The sequence below is a fragment of the Coloeus monedula genome, assembly GCF_965178545.1.
Source record: "Coloeus monedula genome assembly, chromosome: 2".
Classification (NCBI taxonomy): domain Eukaryota; kingdom Metazoa; phylum Chordata; class Aves; order Passeriformes; family Corvidae; genus Coloeus; species Coloeus monedula.
The window spans coordinates 93850256-93876442 of record NC_138782.1 but is presented as its reverse complement, the minus strand read 5'-3'; the positions used below and the strand labels follow the sequence as shown (position 1 = coordinate 93876442).

Here is a 26187-nt window from a genome sequence, read left to right as displayed (position 1 = left end):
ACAAGCATTTCAATAAATCTATTATTTTTAGCATAGTCATCTCCCTGTTTTCTTTTTCATAGCTAAGTGGGTTTTTTTCCCTAAGTGGGTCACTTGTATCATCATCATCATCATCACCAGCTGTGCCTGTTTGATCTAGTTTGTCCATGGACACTGTTTCTTACAAAATAATCTTTGCTGCACTTCACCAACAGAAGGTTATGATAATCTACATATCTTTACACATACTGCAGCATATTCATAAATGAGGCAACATTTCAAGAGGAACTGCTTATTTTAGCATCTCAATATACTATAGTCAATAGTAGTCCTTGTCTTCCTTGAAAACTATTAATGTAAGACTGACAACAGAATTATAAGTCATTACAAAGAAAGGAATTAAGCATACTATTCAGTTTCCTGCTCTCTTTCCTCTTCTGATGCAACTGAGTTGTTATCACAGAGTCTTTTCTCAAAATTTGAGAAGACTGTTAAGTAGATATATTAAACAACATTATAGCAGAAAAATCATTAGTTAACACAGACCTTTCTCATACATTTATTAGCTGCAGCTTCTTCATTACCAGTTGAGGTCAACAGACTGAACAAGTAGATCATATTACCCACTTAGAAAGCTTTTTATATTTCAAGTTCTTGTACCTAATTTATCCTCAAACTTCTTATGAAATAGGCACAGTAATTAAGTATGATTATGTTAATTTTCCTAATTAGGTAGCAAGTGGCATCAATGTTAAATATATTCCATAAGTTTATACAGTGAATCAAAAGCAGAAATTCCTACCTGACCACAGTGTTTGACTACAAGTTCCTGAGCATCTGGGACATTACCCACAAGTTCATGGGGAGCTGATTTGGCTTTTCTTTATGAAGAACATATATGGACACCAGGAGTAAAACAGATACACCAGCATCACCATTAGCACCCCCTTAAGATGCCAAAATTTGCTAGTCACGTGATACAGAACCCCTATGGATCTGTCCTACTCTTTCCTGTATCCAAACCATCCATCTGATCCATTTCAAGTGCACTAAAAAGTTTACATAAAAAAAAGTTTTGCATAAGCAAAATGCAAAAGATGGGGAAGTTTAAACTTTTGTAGCAGATGTACAAATGCAAAATGCATTCTTTTCTTCCTACTAATTATTACAGCAGCCTTTTTTTCCCTTTTTTTTTTTAGCATACTTATATAAGTAAATACTAAGAGGCTTGAAACAGAAAGAGGAATCCACTCACAGAAGCACAGCTTAAGCATCACTTTCTGCATTGAACATTGGGTCAAAGATGCCATTAGCATAATTGCAGAACAGCCAGTGAAGCTTTCAAAAATGTGAGTAGCAGCATAAAGGGCAGGTATGTTTTTTTATAAATTAATTTTGCCTGGCCCTGAAGAGAATAATCATAAAGGGCTCATTTTTCTCTTCTTTATTCAATCATATCAGTTAAAATATCAGTTTACAAAGCACATTAATGTTTCAGTTGGATCCAACAGAAATAGCAATCATTGCCTGCTCTCTTGGACTTTTACTCCGTGATTTCTATTATCCCATCAGTAGGTCTTAAAGCCAACCAGCGTTTCCAGACTTGAGCTTTATAGGGAAACTCTTCCAGATCTCACATTGCTGAGTTCTGGGTGGTCGTTGTCTGATTCAGACATCAGTCACATGTATCACAAAGATGAACACAGAAAATTTTCTTTCTCAAGAGTAGAAAATAGAGCATACCTAACACCTCATTAAAGTGCAGAGATGAAAGAAACATTTTTCATAGAAGAAATGGCCATCCTATTTTCTACAGTTCTATGTTTTATTTTTAAACAAAGTTATGAGTTAGCCATTTGTAAAAGGAAAAACGTTTTGACACATTTGGATCCAAATTTGTTACATCAGATATTTCAAATGATTCAAGAGAGATGAGTGACTGACTTACAAGGCTGAGTTAAAGTGACAAATTTAAAGTAGGGTTCTTATTTTTAGTGGCATATCTTAGACAGATGATTCCAGTTATGTTATTGTATGATACAATAAATGATTGAAAGAGAAATCAATTTTGATAGCATTATTAGTCTCACTACTATGAAGACATCAACTTCCTCTATTAAGCCACACCAGTTAGAGGCAAAAGAAGCTGAGGATGCATGTTATTAAACACCAAAACCCAAGCTAAGCATCTTCAAATTCAGTTCCTGAAAGTCTTCATTCCTATGTGGACAGTCTAGTGATGAGAGATTTAACTTGCACATCTACATAACACAAACACATCTGCTTTCTTTGGGGACAGTGAAGGAGGAGAAGGAGGAGGACGAGGAGAAGAAGGGTTGAATTTCTAATGGGTATCACCTGGTGATGGGATCTATCTGCATCCCAACCCTGGCTTTCCCCTCCTCTTCAACAGAGAGGGTTCAGTCCCCTGGGTGGAGGTGGTGAGACTGCTGCCACACAGCCCTTACCCACCGGGTGCCTGTGTCCCAGTATGCAAAGGAGGATGTTTACCTTGGCTGCTTACTGTCTTTAATGAAATGTGGAAGAGAAGACAGGAGCTTGGTGTTAGGGCATTCAGAAGAATCACCTCCTCTGGTTTTGACACTGTCAGATCAATGGTCTTCGTTTTCAATGTCTAAAACATGGACATTGCAATTTCTCTGTTGAGATCCTATTCATTATTTTCAGCATCAATCTTTAAGACTGAAATGTTATCCGTATTATTTTTCTCACATGAAAAACCTTTGTTCACAGGTAAGACAGCATAAGCAAGAAGCTCCTGGCTTTTTTTTTTGGTACTCAATCCTTTTCTGTACCTACTTCATCTTTTTCAGAGGTATCTAATATCAGTCAGAGGTAATTTTTAGCCTTACTTAAGAAGTACTTCTGAAGACAATGTGTCCTTAGCTTCAGAATGTTCTAATTAACAGACAGTCATGGAATTTCAGAAACATCTCCTGGGGCCAGTATACCTTCAGATTGCCCTACAGGGCAGAAATCCATCGGCAGCCCCTGGAGGGACCCCACACTGGAGAGGGCAGAGTGTGTGAGGAGTCCTTCCACTAAGGAGGAAGGAACAGCAGAGACAACAGGTGAAGAACTGACCATGACTCCCATTCCCCATGCCCCTCCTGCCACCGGGAGGAGGCAGAAGAGAATTCTGGAGTGAAGTTGAGCCCAAGAAGAAGGATGAGTGTGTGTGTTTTTAAAATTTGGTTTTTATTTCTCACAATCCTACTGTGATTTGACTGGTAATAAATTAAACTAATTTCCCCAAGTCAAGCCAGTTTTGCTCATGACAGTAACTGCTGAGTGATCTCTCCCTGTCCTTATCTCAACCCAGGAGCCTTTCATTGTATTTTCTCTTCCCTGTCCAGCTGAGGGCCAACCCTGCTAACACAATACTGTATAGACCAAGGTAATGGATGAGGTGGACAATGGATGGGGAAGAGTTTCTGGGGACAGTACAACTTTCCTTCCCTTCACATAAATATACAGTGAGGAACTGTTCCCCCATTAAGGAAATCAAAAGTGCTACAAAAATAAGAGTAAGTTCTATTTAAATAGTTCTAAGAATGACAACTTTGTCCTTATGTCTTCTGAATTTCTCTCTTCTCAAAAAGCTTGTAATTTAGGCACAACCATTTCGCTCAGACTCACCACTGGGCAATAACAGTACCAAGAAAATGTACAGAATATTCAAATTAAGCTACCCAGTAATGCTAACAATCAGTCATTTAGACCACTGCTGCTTAATAACTGCCTGTAATTTTTCTGATAAAAGTATAAAACAGAGGAGATTTATGGATAGAGCAACCACAGGCTAAGCAGGTCTGATATTGGTTAATAAAATCTGAAAATAATTAGAAAAAATATTCTCCATGCCCTATTTCTTTTGGCACAAAAATAAAGGAAAATTAGTCTGTGTAGTTAGTGCCAAGCTGGATAGATTTGAATGTTACTTCCAAAATGAGGTATGGAGCTTATGACAACCATCTGCTGAGATCGCTACCCAATCCTGCCCAAGAAATTAAAATGTTGATCAAAACAGTTTCTTTGCAATAATGGAAAATTTAACAGTAGATCTGTTACCACCACTTGAATATTACTATGTCTGCCTTCTCTTTCTAAATGTAGATGATAAAACAAGACTTTTGTACACACAAGATTAAATCTGCCCCTTTCCTTTCCATTTTCTAGAACACTGAAAGCCATAGACACCAAAATTGAGAGGAAAGCAGAGTTAGCTCTAAAATTTTAACTACAATCCTGACCTTTTTCTACTTTATCTGATCTTGAAAGCAGCAAAACTTATGAAGTTTCCTTTCCTTCTTTTTTTCCAACGTTTTCTTGAGCACAAGTTTTTCTTTTGGCAATAATTCACAACCTATGCAGGCTTAAATGGTACAAGCTCTTATGCTTGATTTCTGAACTCCAGGTCTACTGCAGTGCTGTGAGAGGCTCTGCATTATATATCACACATGCCCAGTACACATTTACAGCATCTGGTGTTTCATAAAATGTACCTGTTGGTGTTGTCTTCAAACAGCAAGAAGAGCAAACTACAGAAGAGGAAACACCACAGCTGAAGCCACAGCTTCCCTGCTGGAACTTCTGCCCTGGGAGTCTGAGATCAGCTTGCTCGATGGAATTCAGAACCACATTTTCTAGATAGGTAGGTGAATCATCAATCCATATACTAGGAGATGAGTAGAACATTATGGAAGAGTGAAGGCACATACCACTCTTCCTGTTGTGCTAATACGACCTGCAGATAAGAATTTAGTATCCCATAAGATGGGGACTACTCTCTGGATATGTGTTTTAATCTCAGGATTTAATGTTTAACAACCTTAGCTAAAAGTTAATTCTTATTCTTGACAATTAGAATTTATTAAAAATCCTTGACAAGAGAATTTCTGTACTTTGGTTTATGCTTTCATGACTTTTTATAAATTTATATCCAATAATGAGGACAGAGTGGAAGGATCAGCCTACCAAAACTCCTGGCTTCATCATCTTGTTAGAGCTTCTATTTTTTTTTTTTTTTATTTGGGGAATATTTTCAGTTTTTCTAAGCTTGAAATACAGCAAGTAGAATAATGAAACACCTATCTGTATTTCTGGACTACTATACAACTCTCACAGTTCTCTACAAGCAACTGGGGGTGAAGGTCTCCCAATGTGGCACAGCTACAAAATACAAAGTTAAATTTCTTCTAATTTTGTCTAAGTTGTTTAATAACTATGAATTTGGTCAATGAATTAAAATGTATTTAAGAATTTCCAGAGAATAGAGTGGAGAAGTTACTCACTGACGAGAGAGAACTGCATACCCCTATAGTTCATCCTTACAATTACTTGACTTAGCACTCCCCAAGGGATTTCACAGCTGCCAGCAGTGTTTTGACAACATCGTAAATAAAAAAGTTTAGGATGACTTTGGTATGTTCTCTGTAGCCTTAAATGCTACATTTAAGAATTATACATTATACTAAAACTGCTAAAAAAAATTAACGTATATATTTAGAAAAGTACACAGTAAATATTGAAGAGGGTAAGACTGAGGTTTACAAAAATAATGAAATAATTTGACCATGTATATCCTGAATAAGGAACTGTAATACAACAAACCTCACCCCTCCCCCTGCCCACATCCCCAACCCAAGTAGCAGATGGCAGTCCATTAAGCTAGGAGGAGTGAGGCTGGACCGGTGAAAGAAAGTATTTTACACAACAGGTAGGGAATTTCTGGAACTTTTCTTCACAGAAACACACAGAGGCACATGGTATCTGCAGATGAAAAAAGGGATAAGGTCATAACCAACTGCTACAATTTGGAGGTGGCATTAAAAACTCTCTGGTGAAATCTGGACTGTCTTATTCCTTTCAGGATGCTGACAAAAATTCAAAACAGCTTGTAACAGAGCATAGCAATTATTTTTAACTTGCATTTCTTTTGCTACTTCAAAGTAACAGCATTTTCACAAGCTACAGACAAAAACAATACAGTAAATTTAATATCTGTAATTCTGATTTTGCAATATACTAACTATTTTTATACTTCTTTTACAAAGCACACAGATTGTTTTCAAAAGAACAGTCAGCACTGGCCCAGGGATAGAGATTACCTGCATTATTCTTTCATTGTTAAATCCCACAAAGTTATAATTGGCATGTTTGCATGCTGAGTGTTTTCCTATTGATGGCACTACTCAAAGGAAAAAAAAATTCAGAGCAATTAAAATCAGGAAAAACTCCAGCTTTCTACAAGGCTTTTCTTCTTGAGCGCTGGAACTCCCTATCATGCCTTCAGAAGCTTCCATTTCAAGCATTATACTTTATCCTTCAAAGGCTTTACTACTATTTTCCTTGACTTTTTTGCAATGAGCTCAATTCCTAGGAACACTGATGTGTCCTAATGGCCTATATAGCAGTGAGAAGAAAGAAAAAATTGCAAAATGCCGTATTTCTACACTTTTCCATATGAACAAAAGTGAAATTTGCATTTGCCCTGAATACAAAAAGCAATTAACGAGTGAAATTTGGCATTGGGCTTTTTTAGTGATAAATTATGTGTTTACAGCTAAAAGAAACATTTCCATTTTAAATTGCCTTGCACAGTTTACTTGCAGAAGCTATGTCCAAAAGGATATGTGTACCTGGCTAATCCCTGGCCGCTAATTCCTGAAATTCTGGCTTTGCAATTTTGTCATTTGTTATTTACACTTTCAAGCATTGTCATCAATATAACTATACAACACATTCAGTCAACAGAAAATGAAGCAAAACCTATTTTACTTCATTTATCTTCAAAATACACAAAGGCAAATATGAGCTGAACATTGATCCCTCACTTCTGAGGATCATACGTGTCAAATCCATGATCCTTGACCAAAGTGTGCCGTTTTCCAATTCGGATTCTATGTGTTATCAAGGGTTTGAGGAACTGAAAAACTTAGGCAAATCTTGAGAGCTAGCAAACCTCAAGAACAGACATGAATGAAAATACTTTATCTCAGCATGATGAGAGTGACAAGAGTGTGGTTCAGCTGTTTTCAAATTATGTGACAGTGCTGAAGGACTACTCTAGAGAATTACTATGCTTTTTAATATTGCCTAACGCAATACATCCCAGCCATGTCTGACAGAAAAGTCACAGCATAAAAGACAGAAAATGAAAATTTCATTGTGACAGAAAAAATTTTCACTCAGGAAACGTTTTCAAGTTTTTTTATTCCCAGCTGGGTTGAGAGAATTATAAGTTAGCAAAAACCTCTTATGATACTATCTATTGTTAATGTTTTTAATATCTGCCACAGTAAAAGCAATCAAGCTACTGACATTTTCTTTCCACTTTCACTACAGCTTTTATCTGATCAAAACATAAACAGAGATACCTAAGCCACACAGAAAAGATTAAAAAGGCTTTTCTTTTCTTTCTTTGTGAGTCTGCGTACCTCCCGGTCGTTTTGATTATCAGTTTTGCACAATAATGTCCCTTTGTTGTATGCTACGTTTTTAATATTTTAGAATTGATTACCTTTTTCAGTGTAAGTGTGGGGATTATTCCTGGTATATGGGGCTCTTGGTACTGACTCCTCTCAGCTTGGTCATGGACAGATTGCCATAAAAGAAGATGCTAAAACCGGTTAATTCAAAAAGTGGAACGATCAGAGTTGCTGACAGAAGTAGAGCTCACTGAGGCATCCATGAGAGCTCCTTCCACCAGGCAAGGCCCCCTGCTACCCAACACATCACGGAATGAAAGTTGAGGGTCTACATGCTTTGTCCTGAGACTATTTTGGAAACCTGGTTGTTGTGAACGACATAAGAATGATATACGTGATTATGAACAGCCACTATGAAAACCCCTGTATCACAGAAAACTCCGTCTATGCATATTTACCATGCTGGCACATTTAGGTCATACCTCTGCCAAATCACGGAGCAGGATGAATTCCTGCAATATCCTGTTCAGAACCAAGACCAAGTTTGCTTGATTTTAAGCCTGTGTTAAGTAAGTAAGCAAGGGTAACAAATCATACAAGGCTTCAGAAAGAGTCTTGACATTTTTTGACATGGAAGTGTAGGCAAGTTCAGGCAAATCATTTAAGATGTCATGACAAGGCACAGAAAATGTCTGGGTGCAGAATTGTATTCAGATACTTTATTCCTGATTTAGAACACATCTACAGAAGAACTTCGCTCTCTACCTGTAACTGATTCACTTCTACCTCCTTTCCTAAATATTCTTTTGTAGTCAAGATTTTATATTCTTGGATGGAAATCATTATAATCTTATTGATTAGTAAACTCAGCTACATAACATTACAAAGGCAACTCTACTCACAGTATAATTAATACAATGAACGAGCTATCTTAGGCTTTTAACTTCAAGTGCTCCCCCGCCTCCCAGCAACTTCTATCATCTTGTTTAATTGATGTGATGTGAAGTATCAGGGTCACACACAACTTGGAGGCAACTCAGTTTCATGTTTATTAGCAGGTCACATACCCAGGAGCACAGACCCAGAAAGGTCCTCTGTCAACAAACTAAACTGCACCTTGAAGCAAAGAGAAAAGTGACTAAATACTGAATATAATTTGAATGTGTTTGGTGTGGCAGAGACATTCTGTGCATAACTCTGTGTCCAAACAGATCAAAAAATCTGGCTCCACATTTCAGCTCATGAGACTCTGCAGAGATCTTTTGAGATCAAGAAGCAATGGCAGATTTCAGCAGCCAAAGTACTAACTCATGGCTGCATCACACCTCAATGAAATCTTCAGCCCAAAAATGGACATACAAACACCTTTGTTGCCTTTCTTTATAAATGACACTTTCTTAGCAAGTCCAGAAGAAATCACTTATTTCAGTGAGATACCTGAGAATGCTACCCATAAACCATAATTTTTGAAAATTATTTAAGTAACAAAATGAAAACTATCCTTTATTAATGAATGCTGTACCAGTACACTTTACTTAATCAGGACAGAGATAATTACGAAATCTGGTTAATTAGGACTTTTCCAAGGAAGCTGAATTAAACCAAATGAGTTTTGACTGGCAAGGGACAGTGGTTAATTGGGATGATAATTCCACTTAATTGGTATGCCTGCAGGCAGTTAAGTGGTCTGTGAGGCTCAAAGGCTAATAACAGCCTTTCCTTCCTCAAAAGACCTGTACCCATCCAAAATCGGTACACCAAAATGGTTTTAATGGCCCCATGTACACATTAAGCATCACTCAAAAGTTCACTCTATTCAAGAGGTCATCATCATAGAACTTTGAAGGAAATTGGAAGTACTAAATTTTCTCCAAATAAATTTCAACTACAAGAAAGGAAACAAAAGACCTACATTTTTTCCTTGGTGCTGAAATACTTCACTGCTGAAGTTTCTCTCAGCTATCAGATTCCAATACTGGAAAACAAGAAAAAAACAACAAAACAAAAACCCCCAACAACAACAACAAATTAAACAGAAAAAAGCCCCCAAAACAACAGAAGAAGAAAATCTAGTACTACTAGTACAAAATTGCATTTGCCATTCAAAGTTACCTAAATCCCACCTTGCTGACTCCACCATAAAAGCCCCAAGGGCAACTCTCACACCCTTGGTCTCAGTTTCCTGTTCAGTATCCTTTCTCAGTACACTGGCTGCTGTGTTTGGGATCCCTCCCAGCCACCAGCCCCTGTCCTACCCAGCACACTTCTGTACTGCAAGCCTGACTCAAGTGCCTTGACTATTTGGCTCATAAGGCAGCAGAATGGATTTACTATCACTACACGATGGTATTTGGGACAGCTAAAATGCACAAAATGGAATGTTCATCTACAAAAATTAAAGTTTTGCTTTTCCTTGAGGAAAATAGTATTTTGAGGCTCCCTTGCCCCAGAAATGAGTTCTCATATAGCTTTAAGACATCTTTACAATCTTTACTCCAACTGAATTTTATTTCATTTGAAAGTTTCTGACACATAGATGTTACATCTGCATTAGCCTCATTTAAGAAAATGGGTGAAAACCAAATTTCTTATAATTTTCCCCTGACTATATCATAGCAAAATGCTTAACTTAAAGTAATAAAAAAAAAAAGATAAAGACTTAATGCAAAGTTAGACAAGCATTATTATAAATTCCAGCTTTTCCTGGAGCTTAGGAAGTAACAAGGGAAAGTCAGAGAGAAAAAGAGTAAAGAAAATCACCAAATGTCTGAAAATTAATACACTGCAATGTGCAGTGTATCACAAGGAAGAAAGTAATGAAATTATACAGAGTAAATGTTCAATATTTAATCAGTTACACTCTAGTTAAACAGACAATCTTTAATTTGATACACTAATAACCCAGTGCTGATACAAAATCTTACAATATCGACAACTGTACACATCCCTGTACATGAAGGGAGATATTATTTTTACAATATTCATTTTGTTTAATTTGTACAATTCTGTACTGACCAGTCATCATCTACAAGAAGTTTTCTACATGTCTTTGGTAAGTGCAATCCTACAATTTGAGTCTGTGTATTGATATGCCCCTGTCTTGCTCAAGATCTATGCATTTTTAAAAAGGATTTATATAGACTATTATGGAGTTTGGGGGGAAATGTATGTGGGGACAGATTTGCACTCGCTTTCCTATAAAGTACCTTATTTCTTTGCACGGAGGGAGGAAATAGGAATCTTTTCCAAACCCCAGGGACACAAACTTCATGAAAATTAAATGTCATTAGCAGCACTCTCAGATATTTCCCGAGGATATAATCTCCAAATCAAGCTTTCTAACTGGAAAAGAGACTGTTCAGTTGTTCAGTGATTTATATTTATGGCCTTACAATGTTTAAATTCAACTAGCAGTTTTACAAAAGAAGAATATACCTAAGCAAACCCTATTAAAGTAATGAAAAAAATAAGAGTGTTTTTTATTAAAATACATGGCTTCATGGCAATATTGAGCTCCATCTTTTCTAACTTAACCTAAAAGAAAATAAATTACTTCTCTGATTTTAATTCAACAAGTAACTAAAATATTCAACAGCTCCACTAAAATATCACAGCCCTGAGATATCTAAAGCCTGGCAGGGGATCTTGTCTCCATTTGCAGATCTATTCTTTGTACTGTTGACTGCTCCTCTGAGCATGGTGAGAGCTTTTCAAAGCATGCAGAATTTACTGTAAAAGAGCCCTCACTTCTGGGCTCTTTATCAGTGCTGTGACATCTGCTCATGGACACACACCTTTACTTCTTATTCATACACATAAAACCCTTTCCTGCTATACACAGCTCATGGTCAAGATTCAACACAAATGAAAGCAAGTCTTGTATTTCCCGGCAACATAATCTCATGGTCTCAGTCTGTTAACACTTTTACTGGAGGAATTTGTACCCAGTGGAACTCTGCACTTAACCAACTGCAACAAAAATTTTGGTATGATCCTAGGTAAAAACATCATTTAGTTATTTGCCTTCTTCTCCAGTTTAACATACTTCCCACAAACTGCAAGTATCACCAGGTAGCTTTAAACTGCATTATATTGCTTGGAATTGCCGAATTTTCTTACTATTTTCCCCAGACTCCACAAAGAAGTCAGAATTACTGTTGCAAAAACGTAGTGAGACTCCAGTTTGAGAAGCAGAAGTAAAAGACCCCTATGGAAGGTCTGGGGAAGAATAAATATATACAAAAACAGGACAAAGATGATCAGTGACGTTCTGAAAAGACCGTAATCAAACTGTCATTCCCAGGAGGAGGAGTCCCAGCTGAGGCAGTCCCAGAGCCTGATAAAGTCAGGCACACTAACTCACAAGAGAGTTCATCTCTTGTTCTCCAAAACCATTTAATATTGATATCTATGGAAAGAAATAAGAAATGTAATTTAGTGTCTTTTTCTCTGAGTCATCTGGTACTTTCTACTACATTTGATCTTTTCTGCCAACTGTGCTTATTCCTGACTCTTTACCATCCCTGCAGTTCTAACCCTCTCCCAATAGCCCTGACTTCAAGAAAATATGGCAACTACTGTGTGCTTTTGTTTAATTTTTTTTTTTTTTAAAATTTTACAGCCAGGGACAGTTATTTCTCAACCAACATGCATGAAAAGATGACATTGTTATGCTGGTCCTTACAGTATCTCTGCACGTATTGTGACATTTTACACAGTTCTTTTTAATAGCACTGAGCAAAAATTCAAGTGGGAAATCAAGCCCTAGCTGGCCTGTCAATCTCTGCAAAATTAAACCTATTAATATTTTATCAAAAGTGTGAGCATGCTGTAATAATTAATCGTAATTTCTCTTTGAAATACAAAAACATGCACATCAATATATTAATGGCAGTGTGTAATTTTTACACGGCATTTACCAGTTAGTGCATATGTCCTTCTAGAAAATGCTTCCATCACATTTAAAATGAAAAATATAAAAATAAACAATATAAAAATTATTGTTTTCTCATATACTTTTGAATTAATTTTTCATAACTAAAATAATAGAAACATTTACAGTACTCTTCATTTAAAAGCTGCTTTTCCTGAAAATGTAAATTTCAGGAAAAAATCAAGGCATCTAAATTTCTCATAGATGCTGCAACCACGGATAGTATCTTTCCACTGCTATTCATAAGTTTTTGTTAATTCATTTAAATTAATTTAATTTTCATTATTTATTCTCCTTGGTTTTCTTTAACTTTCCATTTGGTATTTTTATTTTCTCCATTCTTTTCTCCTTTATATGTGTTCTCATCTACAGATGTGTGAAACACCAGCTTAGAGGATCTAAGAGAGAATTCACTGGTAGGATCTAGCAACTGGCACACAGCATGTAAAGGCATCCAAAACACAGGGCAGAAAAGATCCTTCTTATAAGCACTATCTCATGGGGGCTAAAGGAGATAGGAAGATGGTAATTTACTGCAAGGACAACATTCACAGGAGTAGAATCAGGTTCTTGGATAACAGGAGTTAGAGCTTTATTCAAGCAAAGGTTGGAGTATTGGTGTGCATGTGTTACAGACCACTCCACCTGTGCAAGAAAACAAAATAATCCTTCTGCTCTTACTACCTAGGAAGAAAAATATGTGCAATGGGACTGACTTTGTCTTGGGGATATCTGCTAGATATCCTAATATTTAACTGCAACAAAACTGTACTGTTGCTAAAAGGGGCAAGGTTGTAATTGCTGTTGAAGAGCATCCTACAAGCTACCCTCATAACCCAAATGCCAAAGACATTAAAAAAAGTGGCACTGGGCAATACAATATTCAGGTTAAATGCCTCTTTCAGAAAAAGAAAAAAAAACAATATAAAAATGACACTAAGAAGAGTGTACATGTATTTTTTTTGATGTGGAATCTAACAGACCAACATTATAGAATAATAGACCACACTGTATTATAGCAACATACTTCCTAGTACATACCAATATATGTATCATTATATGAAACTCAATACATATATAATAATAGATAATAATATACACAAAATCAAGTAGATTCTCTGTTCCTGCTGGCCTTAAACTACATAAAATCACTTCTAGCTCAGAACAGATTAAAGAGCTGAAGTACAGGTTGAGATTTAATTGATATACCATATAAATAGCCTTCAACTACAGTAATTTAAATAAAAACAGACTAGGTTTTGGCAGAAAATGAGATACATTCAGATTTTGTTTGTATCCCATTTTAATACTTAGGATATGACTCAGCTGTTAGTTTGAAATGTGACAGAGAAGAAATTATTCTTAAGTGATGTTGCAATACATGATTGCACTAAAAAACAAAACAGGCTTTTGCAATCCAGCAGAAAGTATGATTTCTGACCATGCAAAAAGTTGAGCTCTGAGTGAAGACTGATTAACAAAATTAAAGATCTCTTTAAATATTCTGCAACATATTCACACTGTTTGGGAGACAGATGGAGATGGAAAAACCACATTCTTGTGCAGATATGCAATAGCATATCAGGGACTCATCCCATTGTGTAACATGAATCACCCACTGTAACAGACAATATGTGGTAGTCAAGGAAACTGCAAGGATTCCCATTGCCCAAATATTTTTTCAGAGCTTTGTATCACCTTTGCCTTTAACTGCATCTGCCTTCAGTCTGGTATGCAAACTCCTACTCTGGATGCAGCTCATTTTACAGACTCACATTAATCTACTAAGTGCTTTTCAAAGCACAATACAGGTGCAGACCAGCCAATAGCCAAGGCACAATCTCTCTTTCTGATGTGTTTATAGGCCGAAAAGAAATCTCAATCCAAATCAGAGCAAAATCTTTGTTTAATTTAGCATTGGTTTCTTTCACTGATTTTAAACTGATCAGTTTAAGGGTAATGACTGGGCAGAGATAACAGTTGTTTATCCTGTGATTTACCATGATGTTACACATGCAATTCCCCTTTCTGACACTGAGGGAATTTTCTTAGCCCTTCTGAGATAATAGCTCTGGTTTCCCAAACCCGCTGTAACTACAGTTATTTTACAGCTCTTGGTTGCTTTTCTCCGTCTGTTTTAGCTCAGTGGCCCATGTGTATTTGGCACCTAAGGAATTTCTACAGGCTTGGGACTCATGACTAGATTAAAACATCTCAGGAATATGTCTTTAGAACAAGGTGTTATTTTTGTTCACTTCCTCAAAGTAATAATGATGTAAAGCAAATAATGAAAACCACAAATGGCTATCAAATGTTACTCTAAAAGTGACTTTTTTTTATCCTCTGCAAAGTTCTCCATGACTTTTTGAAGCCCATATTGGTTGGAAAAACTTCACCTTTTGTCTGTGTTTTTCTGACAGCTGTTCCACTGACAGCTCTTGGACAGTATACGTCTACTCATCGTGTTTTATCAGAATCTTAAGAGTCCAGCTTTAACTACCGTTCAGTGTCTTATTTCTGCATTTTAACGGAGTTTATAGAAGTGTTGGAATTGTAAAAAGAAGAGAGGCCCGGCTCCGGCAGGGGGAGTTACTTGCAGACCAGCCAATATGGTTGATAAGCGCAAAACTCCGTTTGTTAGCAATCCAAAGGCACTTATATAATATACCAGCTTGTTAACTCCTAAGTGACTTAAAGCTTATCAAAGCACATTTCTACTTCTACATAATTGGACTTACATTGGCAAGCTTCTACAGTTATGATTAAAAGAATTCAGAGTTCACCCTCCTCCCTCCGGGTCTTATCTCCACAGCTGTACCTTTTCAAACTCCCTTCTTGTTGTCAGCTTGGTCCTCACAGAGATTTTTCTCACGGAGAATTTTTCTCACACACAGGCCTTCTGCTTGCAGGCTCTTGCTACAGTTCTTTTATTGATCCCATAATTCTATGAATGATCCATGTCCCTGATCCTTTAATAATTCCCAACATAGAAGTAAATCAACAATCAAAAGGAAAATTCTGAAAAAAAAGGACTTTTCCATTGTTTTCCGTTCCTTCTCGTACTGACCTGCTCAGGCTTAACTCCGTGGTAAGTATCCATTATAAACAGACCCACTGAACATGTACCTTAATCAGAAATAGCCACAGATCCTTCTGAGCTTGTATGCCTTCAAGAATTTCTCACTTCCTCCAATCTGGCTCTAAAAATTTTCAAAAGTGATGCAACTGAGTTGTTACTCACTGGGTCATTCACAAGTTACACCAACATGGAAATAATGCAGCAGTTGAGTTGGTGTCCAACAGACACAAACCTTGTTCTAGCATGTCAAAAGCAGAGAGTTCAAATGTCTTTCCATGTTTAGTAAGTAAGAAGTGAAAAAAGAAACTGCGTGCATCAAAGAGTTTTCAAACAGCTGAGAGAAAACACAAGCTAAGAGGTAGGTAGTAATTGTACTCAAGTAATTTAAATATGCAATGTGAGTTATTTCTTCTTAAGCATACCTTTATTGACTCCTGCATCTATCCTCAGGCTTCCTCTCTGAAGGAGCTCCTGTCTCTACTAGCTAGTGATATTCTGGGCCATCATTCCCAACTGAGTCCCATTCACAGCCTTGGGACTGCCTCACTCTTTCTGCATAATACCCTCCGTCAGTCCTGATGAAACTGTATCACTAATCTCTAGTCATCATATGAGTCTTCAGAAAGATTATGCTTTGTATAGACTTTCTTTCTAAAAAAAAAGGGCTAATTTACCTATGAGAATTTCCTTCTGTTTTAATCCAAGTCACAAACAGTTTCCCTTTGCAGTTAATGACATACGGGCAGCTCTGGAATGCCTCCTCTCCTACTAAAAGCCTTTTCCAGTTTCACACTTAGTTTATCTGAAAGTTTTGTCTCTCACCTTGATGCTTCCAATGTGAAGTGTGTAAACTTAGAAGGCAGGCAGCTTATAAGATGCATCCTAATTATCAGCATTTTTTTCTGCTGGTGTAAGTGGGCTGATGGCTGGTAATGTACTTTGAGACACCAATCTCACGCAGGAAGTCTCTTCATCTGTTAAATGGCTACAGGTTTTGCTACAGGGTCTAAGTATTGTACCACCTGTGTAGGTCTCGCCCAAAAGAACCTGCTGTGTTGGAATGAAATCATCTACTATCAAGATGCAAATCTCCATCTTCAAAATTTGATACACAAAGCAGGTTTGGCAGACAAAGAAGTTTCACACATCAACTCCTTAACAAAATTGCTACAGACACATATAGTAAGAGAAATGTTCTTATTAAGAAGGTTTCACCCCTGTCACATCATACATGTGGATAGATGTTTAACGGAATTTCATGTCACTAACGCAGTTTTATCAACAAACTCTCACTGAACAGGGATTGAACTGGGATTTGTTGACTAATTTTTCATCATGACATAAGAATATCAAAGTAGTGCTTAGATTATTTTCTCTGTTTTTTTAATTCTGCAATCTTTTCCTGCTATTCAGTGAGGGACTCCTGCCAGGCTGGTCGTGGCACAATCACCACACAGTCAGGCTGCTACTGCAACTTTTTCTTTCACTGGCCACATTTTTATTCTACTGCTTATCATTCCAACACAATTAATTAACTTTTGACTCACTGGTCAACCCCAGCTGTATCTGAGAGATGTCCTGTAGTCCTAGAACAGTCAGTCCTTCCCAGTTTCATGGAAATGCTCATCTACACCGTGAGGAAGATCTGTACGTGCCCTTACTGAAGAGCAAATGCCCACATAAGGTGAGCCAAAAAAACCCACCGAAGAACAAAGTGGTGACTGTCTGGTATACATAAAAGCTTCAGACTGAGAACACTCCCCCTACCTGAACAACCACAATCCAAACACGAAACACAAAGGATGAGAAATCAGCCATCAGAAGTAGTGCTGGTGCTCTTAGACCAGTGCACTATGACTCTTCTCTACATTCCTGATTTTTTTCCTAAAACTAACATTACTATACTAGTAACTGCAAAAGTATTGCATCATTTTGGTAAAATACAAGTATACCACACTTTATTTTTCCAGCTACACAACCGATATTTATGGAAACATCCTGATTTTTCTGCATCATTAATGACTGATAATGCTACCACCTCCAGGGATTGATAATGCTACCATCTCCAGATTGAAGTCTGTATATTTTTAAGATTCCTTTTATTTCTACTATGTTCCCTGAACTCATTTGTATTATCCCTGCATTGCTAACAAATATTTCCTTCACAACTATGCAAATAAATACGGAATTTTTATTTTATAAACTTGATTGCCATTAATCTGTCTTTTGCGTCTTTCCTGATTTTTACATAGTCATTGTTCCTAAGTTTTTGTCATCCCTTCATCACTGAGGTTGAACCAAAACCATATTAAACGAAAGCTGGGGGTTTTTAATGTCAAAGCTGTTTTCATAGTCAGCTGCCAATCTTTCCTTTTCAACTTGATATTTAAATTTATTTTTTCTTTCAAAAATCTCTCATGCCGATGAAGTTTTGTCATAGTATTCCTTGCCATTAGGAGACTTAAAACCTTTCGAAACATCAAGACTACGTACAAATATATATTCTTTACTTACTAAACCCTCATGTTTGCACTGTATATGCCTGTATACATGAATGTATACAGGCAACTCTTATTGTCTTGGAGAAGGACACTCTGTGGATGAATGTATTTTTATCCTTCACGCAGATTATTTCTAAACAAATTTATATCATATGGCTTGGTACAGAGCAAATGAGACATCCATTTTCAAACATCTCCATCCATGGAGATCAAAACTCTCATCAGCCACACCAAAAGTTGTCAAACGCTAAAACAGAGCACTTTGTTGATTAATAATTGTCTCTTGGTTACAGGAGAAAGAATATTAGAAATAGTTGGACTGTTATTATAATTTTCTCTTTTCTGAGGCGAAGAGTTTATTGAGTGAATAAAAAATCTGGTCTGCTCACCATATCTATAAATTTTATTACAAATTTTGAATAGTGAAGTGATAGTATTTCAATTAAACTATTCAAAGCAATAAAATCTAAAGGTTATTGCAGAGAATTGCTGAAAGGTCTCATTATACTCTATTACTAGAAATAAAACTGGCAGAAAAACTGAGGGATGATAAATGCAAAGTAATGCTATGAAAATAATTAAACCGAAGTAATGATAAACATCAAAATACCGAAAATAAATAGCTCTTAATTAGCTATTATCATTCAACAAAGATGCCCTGGATTTTTTACAAATGCTGTTCAAAAACATCAAATCAGTGGAAGCAGGAAGAATGGTAAATAGCACTAGAAAAAGCCCTGACACTAAACTACAAAACAACAGAAGATCCATTCCATTACTGGACTGCTTCTTGACTACCAAGATGAGCTACTGTATGCCATCCTGGCCATCCCATCCCAACAGAAAAATGAAAGAGGCAAGCTAAGGAAGAGAGAGAAACACAGTCAGAAGTATGTAATGGAAAACCAGAGCTACCTCTGCTTCTGTACAATAAAAGTTGGGGGCTAGAAAAGAAACAAATCCAGAGCAATGTAAGAGTGAGGATGGGTGTGAAACTATCCTCTGCTTTTAATCATGCATGAAGATGAGGACACTTACTAACTCATATGAAACTGCTCTAAAACAAACAAGAGGAAGTGGAATTTGGGGTTTTATTTTTGTTTTTACACTCAGTGCATAATTGAACTGTCAAACACTGCAATCTTAAGTTTTTCTGAGGCCAAAAGCTTAACTAAGGTTCAAAAAAAGCCTTTGACAACTCAGGGAAGAGAAGTAAAAGTTACCACAGGGTATAAGGCAAGATGGTCTTGGATGCAGCCTTGAAAAGACTGAATCTTTGCTGGAAGCTGAAAGAACACAACTGAGGTAAGATTACTCTGCATTTTTGCTTTTTCTTTCATGCTTTCCTAAGTGATCATAACTCAGCATCCTCAGAATTGACTACACTAACTTTTGCTACATTAAAAAATAATATATATATATGGTTTACTAATAACACCAAAACCTGCTTTCTCCCTTTAAAAAGGAAAACTATTTTAAAAATAAATAAAGAAAATAAAAACAAACCCCAACACACTGTAGGATCTGCAGTATGGTTTTCAATGTGAATCACAGCATGAAAATATCTTTTTTTTATTTAAGTGTATCTTCACAAATGGATTCAACCTTAAAAATCCAATTGTCATTTTGCTGGTACATGTGAAAGAGAGAAAAGTAACCTGCAAGTTAAAGTAACCTGATTAAGCCAATAACTAATTCGTTGAAAGAGCCTAAATAAGTACCGCTTATCTCCTTGCTTTCAGTCTTATTTTTTAACCAGACATTATCCTTTTCTTCCCTCATATTGATGTCTGGGAGGAAAAAAAATAGTTACTAATATATGTGATGGGAACATGTAACAACATCTTGCACATTTTTTTCATCATGATTACAAAGTAATTCTTTGAATGGAAACCAATTATTTTAAATACACTTTCTGTGCCTACTTTTATACAGAACCACATGGAATTTTATTTTCAAACCCTAAAGCTGCAGCCTCTTCACTGGGTCAACCAACCAACCTTTATTGTTGAGTTGACTGACCAAATTTGTACTCACAAGCAGAGCTCTTAAATGAAATGCCACATGTGCAGGAGGTCTGGTGGTCTCACTAAGGTGAACAGTCTAATGTGCAATACCACAGCAAACTTCTTGCTACATATTACAGACCAGCAATGAAAAAAACAGAGGCAATACTGTGGGATTCAAATTTTTCTGCATGAATTTTATCACCTGCACCAAAATAATAATCCATTTTATAGCTTTACAGCAGAAAGAACCAGTACTCGATACTGTATATCAATAACTAAATAAAAAAATTCAGTCAGTTGAAAAATAATGGAATTTAATTTTCACTTGAAAAATTTGAACATTTTTAGTGTAGATCTCCACCCCCAAATGTTCAATTTGAGGGAAAGATTTAGAATTATTTTCATCAAGCTTAAAATAAGTGATTTAAACAACACAAGTGCTGCTCAAAATCAGCCAGTATCATTATTAGGAAAAACTTCAGCATCTATGAAAAGTCAAGAACCACAGTCCACAAGTTGTGATGACTCTCTTGAGTACACTGATGTTTGAATGTATTCATAATAATTTGATTTGTTAAGCAATGTTTAGGAAAAAAAGCTGTGAAGAGGTAAAGTGCTATGACATTTTATGCCTTGACAGAATCACTGAATTTTATTTCCTTGATTATCAAAACTTGTGTGTGAAATTGCCAGAGATGTTGCACACTGGGAGAAACAGAACCCAGAACAACTAAAACAGCTGCTAAAATTTTTCCTTAGCACAGTTTTAAAATAATTACTGTACTAATTATTTCTTACTGCAAGTATTTTTGCAGAATGTGCAAGTGTAAATTATTCACTTTGACAGGCATAAAAGATGTATTTTAGAGATGCAGCTGTGCTGCTGCTCAGTGTCATATTTAGAGAAATATTTTGCCTGTTGAAGTTCTTTGAAAGATGAAAAAAAGACTGGCATCCCCTCACCCACACTATAGCTTATTTAGAAACAAACATAAGATTACAAAACCATGGAGTATGAAATGGTATGTAAATAGAGATTTCACATTATACTCTAGCACAAAAGAAATTCAGATGGCTAATAAAAAATGTGCAAAACAAATCTCATATAGCTCAAACTGACAGAATTGTTACTGTGTGCTGTATGTACACAGATTATCTGTAACTCTGCTCTCTACCATATATGAGTTCCTATACATACTGTAAATGTATGTTCAAAGTAAAATAATTTCTTTTGCAATATTAGACGGAGAAAGACCTTCAAGCGACTAAACCCTACTTTAAGATGTTTTAATTGTTCCCACTGAAACAAACTGGTCTCAAAGTTGTTTTCAATTTCCCATAGATCTCAATTTTTTCATAAATAGTTCTGGTATAAATAACTTCCAGTGTGAAATTAGTAAATTTTTATTTCACTGAAAGGCTCTTCTTCCTTAGTAATATTTCATCTTTAATTAGCTGGATGAGTGAGAACACATAATATTCTTAAATGATTGGTAAGAAAATTATTTTAATCAATAGTATGGAGCAAGGTGAGATAAAGGATTGAAGTTAAACAGTCAGTAAGGTATTTAGGCACCTACAAGAAGTCTGGAAGACACTGCAGCCTGAATTAAAAACAGCATTAAACCCTGCATTCACCTGCTGCCTCACCACAGTGATTTCTAATAACAGAATCTGATCTGATCTGATAAACACCCTCAGAAAACTGTACAGGCAGATGATCACCAGTGATCATCCATCAACTGGACTGCATAACATGACCATGTGTTTATTCCCAGCCCTTGAACAGCGCCAATATGCCTCATTTTAAAGCAGATACAAGTGGCCAGAATAATGTATGCAAATATGTTGCACAGCAGCTTTTAAAGTAGTAATTGGTTCCATTTCTGATCATCTGACCACACAGTTGTAAACAATCTTTTTAAAGTGGTCATGTCACCGCAGCTGCAATCTGCCCTCTACATAATAGCTCCCTATTACAGAGCACTCATACGTAAAATGAATGATCAGTATCTGCTTCCCTCATTCTCCCAAGGGATGCTAACCATGTCAAATAAAAATGCTTTGCTTAAAGGGATAAAAATGTGAATCAGAAAATGATTCTGCATGAGTTAGAAAGCACAGAACTCCTTAAGACAGTACAGCTTCTTATTACATGGAAATTAAGAGCTTGTTCAGAAAATATATTTGTATACTTGGATGTACATCAAAATCATCTAATTCTATCTAACACAACTGATGTAGAGTTTCACTGATCATTAACAGTGAAAAAATTTAACTGCATTTAATAGCTAAGAACCTTTAAAAACCAGCAGATTTTAAAGCTTGAAAAGCTTCTAGGCTCTCTTCCCCTCCCCCTATTCCCCAATCTCCCCTTCTAGTTTGTTGAACCTGCATCCCATTTTGAAGCACTGAGATCTAACATCAGCCTTAGGTTCCTCACCTAGACCTAGGTCCCTGGCAGTTTAGGATCAGAAGTACCTGGCTGTCAGATACATACGGGTTTTATCAAATCTGTGTCGGCCACAAAGGCAAATCTGCAAAACACATCCTCCTCCTAGGCATCCCTACTGTTTGTACTTTCCACATAGCTAATACTGGATAATTTCCATTTTGTTAGCATCAGTTCCAAATGTGATCGTTAATGCAAAACCTTGACTTGGGGAGTACATTCTGGTTTTTGTTTTTACTGTGTTGACAGAAAAACACTGGAGCAGGCAGTTGTGTTTCAAAACTCTAAGATTAATCCTATTTACTTAATCATGGGTCTTTTGATCTGTCATATTTCAATTATATTCAAATTTTCATACTGAGTAAACATCAAATAAAAACGGAGCACAATTTCTAGCTAGTAATTGGATATGACACCCCACAAAGCCTTAATTTTGCAAAAAACCCACCAAAGAACTAGTGAAGACAGTTAAAAAATCAACCAGTTAACAACGTCCCGCTGACAGCACCCACACAGACCTCAAGCCATTTGCAAAATGGAAGCCACAGACACAAACAAAGCAGCTTGGCTTTGGAAGTGTGTCAGCTACCAAGGGCTGCAGACACTGGGGTTCAGTCATGCACCGAAAAGCCTGCTGGAGGGAGCCCAGCGCACCACCTGAGACCAAGCTGCAGCTTTGAAATGTGTTAACTTTTGGGACAGACAATGCCAAAAGGGGTTTCTAACCCTGGCTCGGAGGTAAAATTTTCACTAGCAAAAATATGGATACTTATTATTGGGTTGATGGTTGAAGGTAAAAATGAAGTAATCACATTTAAATCAAAAGTAGTTGTTCATGAAAACTTTGCTTCACTTAGTAAATGTTCAATTTTTTTTTTCTCAGTCCTGTTCTACATTTATCTACTTTTCTATTATGATTTCTGAGCATTTATCTTAAAATTCAGTCCCATTAAAACTTCTGGATAAGGTATAAAAACATTATTCCGTTTCACTGACATGATGAGTATAATTTCTGAGGGCAATATTTCATGAAATCTTCACAAAATTCATAAGCAATGTGAAAACTCATTTGAATAGTTTATTACACACTTGATTTGGTATAAATAAAACTGTTATATTCTACTGTTGTATCCCTGTCATGCAATCCCAATATTCATTGCTGCAATAAATTAGGTCTTATAAACAACAAAACATCATAAAACAAATTCAAGAGATGCTGCAAATAGGGAACAAAAAGGAGATCATCTAGTGCAATTTTCTTGAGGGCAAAACCCTTGAAACATGTTGCAATGAGTCAGTTAATAACTGCTTTGTAAATCTGAAATGAAGCAGAGGACTAACAACTAACTACTAACAAACAAGTCATAAAGTACAATTGTTACTTGTTCGGAGTGATTATGATTCCCTGGAGGGAAGAGGGGCACAAAAAAACTGATTAATGTCCAAGGATCACCTCTGCCAAGCTCAGGAGTGAGCTTCATCATAATGAAGAGGAAGTTAGGCAAAAATGACAGGAAGCTTATATGGATGAACAAGGAGCTCCTGGACAAACTCAAAAAGGAAGCCAACAGAGGGTAGATGCAAGTACAGGTAGCCTGGGAGGAATACAGAAATTGCCCAAGCAGCCAGGGATCAGGTTAGGAAAGCTAAAGCCCTGACAGAATTAAAATTGGCCAGGGATGTCAAGGGCAACAGGAAAAGTACATCGGTGATAAAGGGAAGACTGGGAAAAATGGGGGCCCTCTCCAGAGCAGAACGGGAGACCTGGCTACCCAGGACATGGAGAAGGCTGAAGTAATCAACGACTTCTTCCTTCATGGACAGGTGCTCCAGCCACACCACCCAGGTCGCAGGAGGCACAGGTGGGTACTGGGGGAATGAAGAATTGCCCACTACAGGAGAGGATCAGATTCGAGAACATCTAAGGAACCTGAAGGTGCACAAGTCCGTGGGACCTGACGACATACATCTGCTCATTCTGAGGAAACTGGCTAAGCCACTACCCATTGTATTTGAGAAGTCATGTCAGTCCGCTGAAGCTCCCACTGACTGGAAAAGGTGAAAAGTAACCCCCACTTTCAAAAAGAGAAATAAGGAAGACACAGGAAACCACAGCTCTTTCAGCCTCACCTCAGGTCAGAAAGATCACGGAACAAAGCCTCCTGGAAGCTTTGCAAAGACACATGTAAAAGGAGGAGGTGAATGGTGACAGCTAACTCGGCTTCACTAAGGGCAAATCATGCCTGAAAATTCAGTGGCCTTCTATGATGGGGTCTATTACTGCCACTGTCAACCATGTTCAAAATCTCCTAATAGAGAACCTGGCTTTATATTTCCTCCAGTGTAGCTATTATACTTGTGCTGGAAAATGCATATCATTCTTACAAATAAATAATGTGTCACACAAAATATATGCTTGCACAGATGCTGAATATTTACAAAAAATTTTAATACTACTCCCAAAACACACTGGTCCCTCTCCCTTATTCACCCAGGCTGAACAGAATACATGATGGATGTTAAAAATCCAGGTGCCATCATCATTGCACCATGCTAGAATGCAGGAGCTCTCTTCCAGAATGAAAAGGACATAAGAAGATAACTTTAAACAGGAAACTCTTACAGAAACAAGCTGAAGTTTAGGAAAGTCATGAACAACTGGAAATATGGTTACCCAAAGGACAAAGACTGGCAAATTTTATAATTGGCCCTGTTATCATTTTAAGTTGCAACACTCCGACTTTTCAGGAACCTGTTACTTAATGATAAATTTTGTTCCAGTGTAATGGCTTGGCAGATCTTCGCCATTAGCTTGCAGCCAAAATGTCATTTTCCATGATATGCTGCCAGCATTACAATATTGACCTAATTTTTCCCAATTATTATATGTTCATCATAAAGTCAGAAATCATGAAAAAGAAAATGCGCTCTCGTCTCACAGTTATTTCAAAGAATTTTAAATGATATTTTATCACGAGTGTTCCTAAACTGGAAATGTCATAAGGAGATGAGAAGGAAGAATCAGAACGACAGATTTAAGATTTAACTGGTTTAAAATGTGGCACATTTCTGGGCACTCACTTGATGCCAATTAACTTTTTTATTTAAAAGAAATACCCAGATGTTTATTTTTAACAATCTTAAGTTACTTAGTTTGTGTTCTTAAAAAAAAAAAGTTTATTTGCTCTTAAAAATTTGAACATTTAAATAGTCTACTTCACTATTTTGCTTGTAACATATTCCCCTTTTCCCCCAACCAAGAATCCCACACCAAAAAAGCACTGAAATTCTGCCCTGAAATTATTCATATGCCTCACCTGGGTATCTCTTATCTTGGCTTCATATTACTCATAACAAAAAGGCACTTGTTGAATCCTTCCATTATTATCAAGAGACCTGAACAGTTACCACACTAATCTTTTAAATCAAAAATAGAAACAAGCTCTCATCATATTCTTTTAAAGGGATATAAGTTCTGAACATTCTTAGAGCATTAAGAACTCCCAGGACAGACCTCAGAAAACAACTCATGTAATTCTAGTACTACTTTACTTAATATTTAGTATGCATATGCTTCAATTCTAAGACAAATTTAGGTATGAAAATAGCATGGAATAAATGTATAAATGTGGAAAAAACAAATTTCAGAGAATTTGAGGAAAATCAATAGACATGAAAGTAAGTATTTCAGAAAGTGATATATTTAGTAAAAATCAAATTGAAAAAGTTCACAGCTTTAGAGTATGTTTCTGCACTCTCCTAGCTGATGGAAGATTACTAAAC

General features: G+C 36.6%; 1 protein-coding gene across 1 annotated transcript in view; it reads right to left on the bottom strand.

Annotated features, from left to right (window-relative positions):
* Positions 1–26187, bottom strand: part of KHDRBS2 (KH RNA binding domain containing, signal transduction associated 2) — a gene marked incomplete at its 3' end in the record, with an annotated part of 312078 nt that overhangs the window by 127616 nt on the left and 158275 nt on the right. The gene's annotated exons all lie outside the window — the stretch shown is intronic.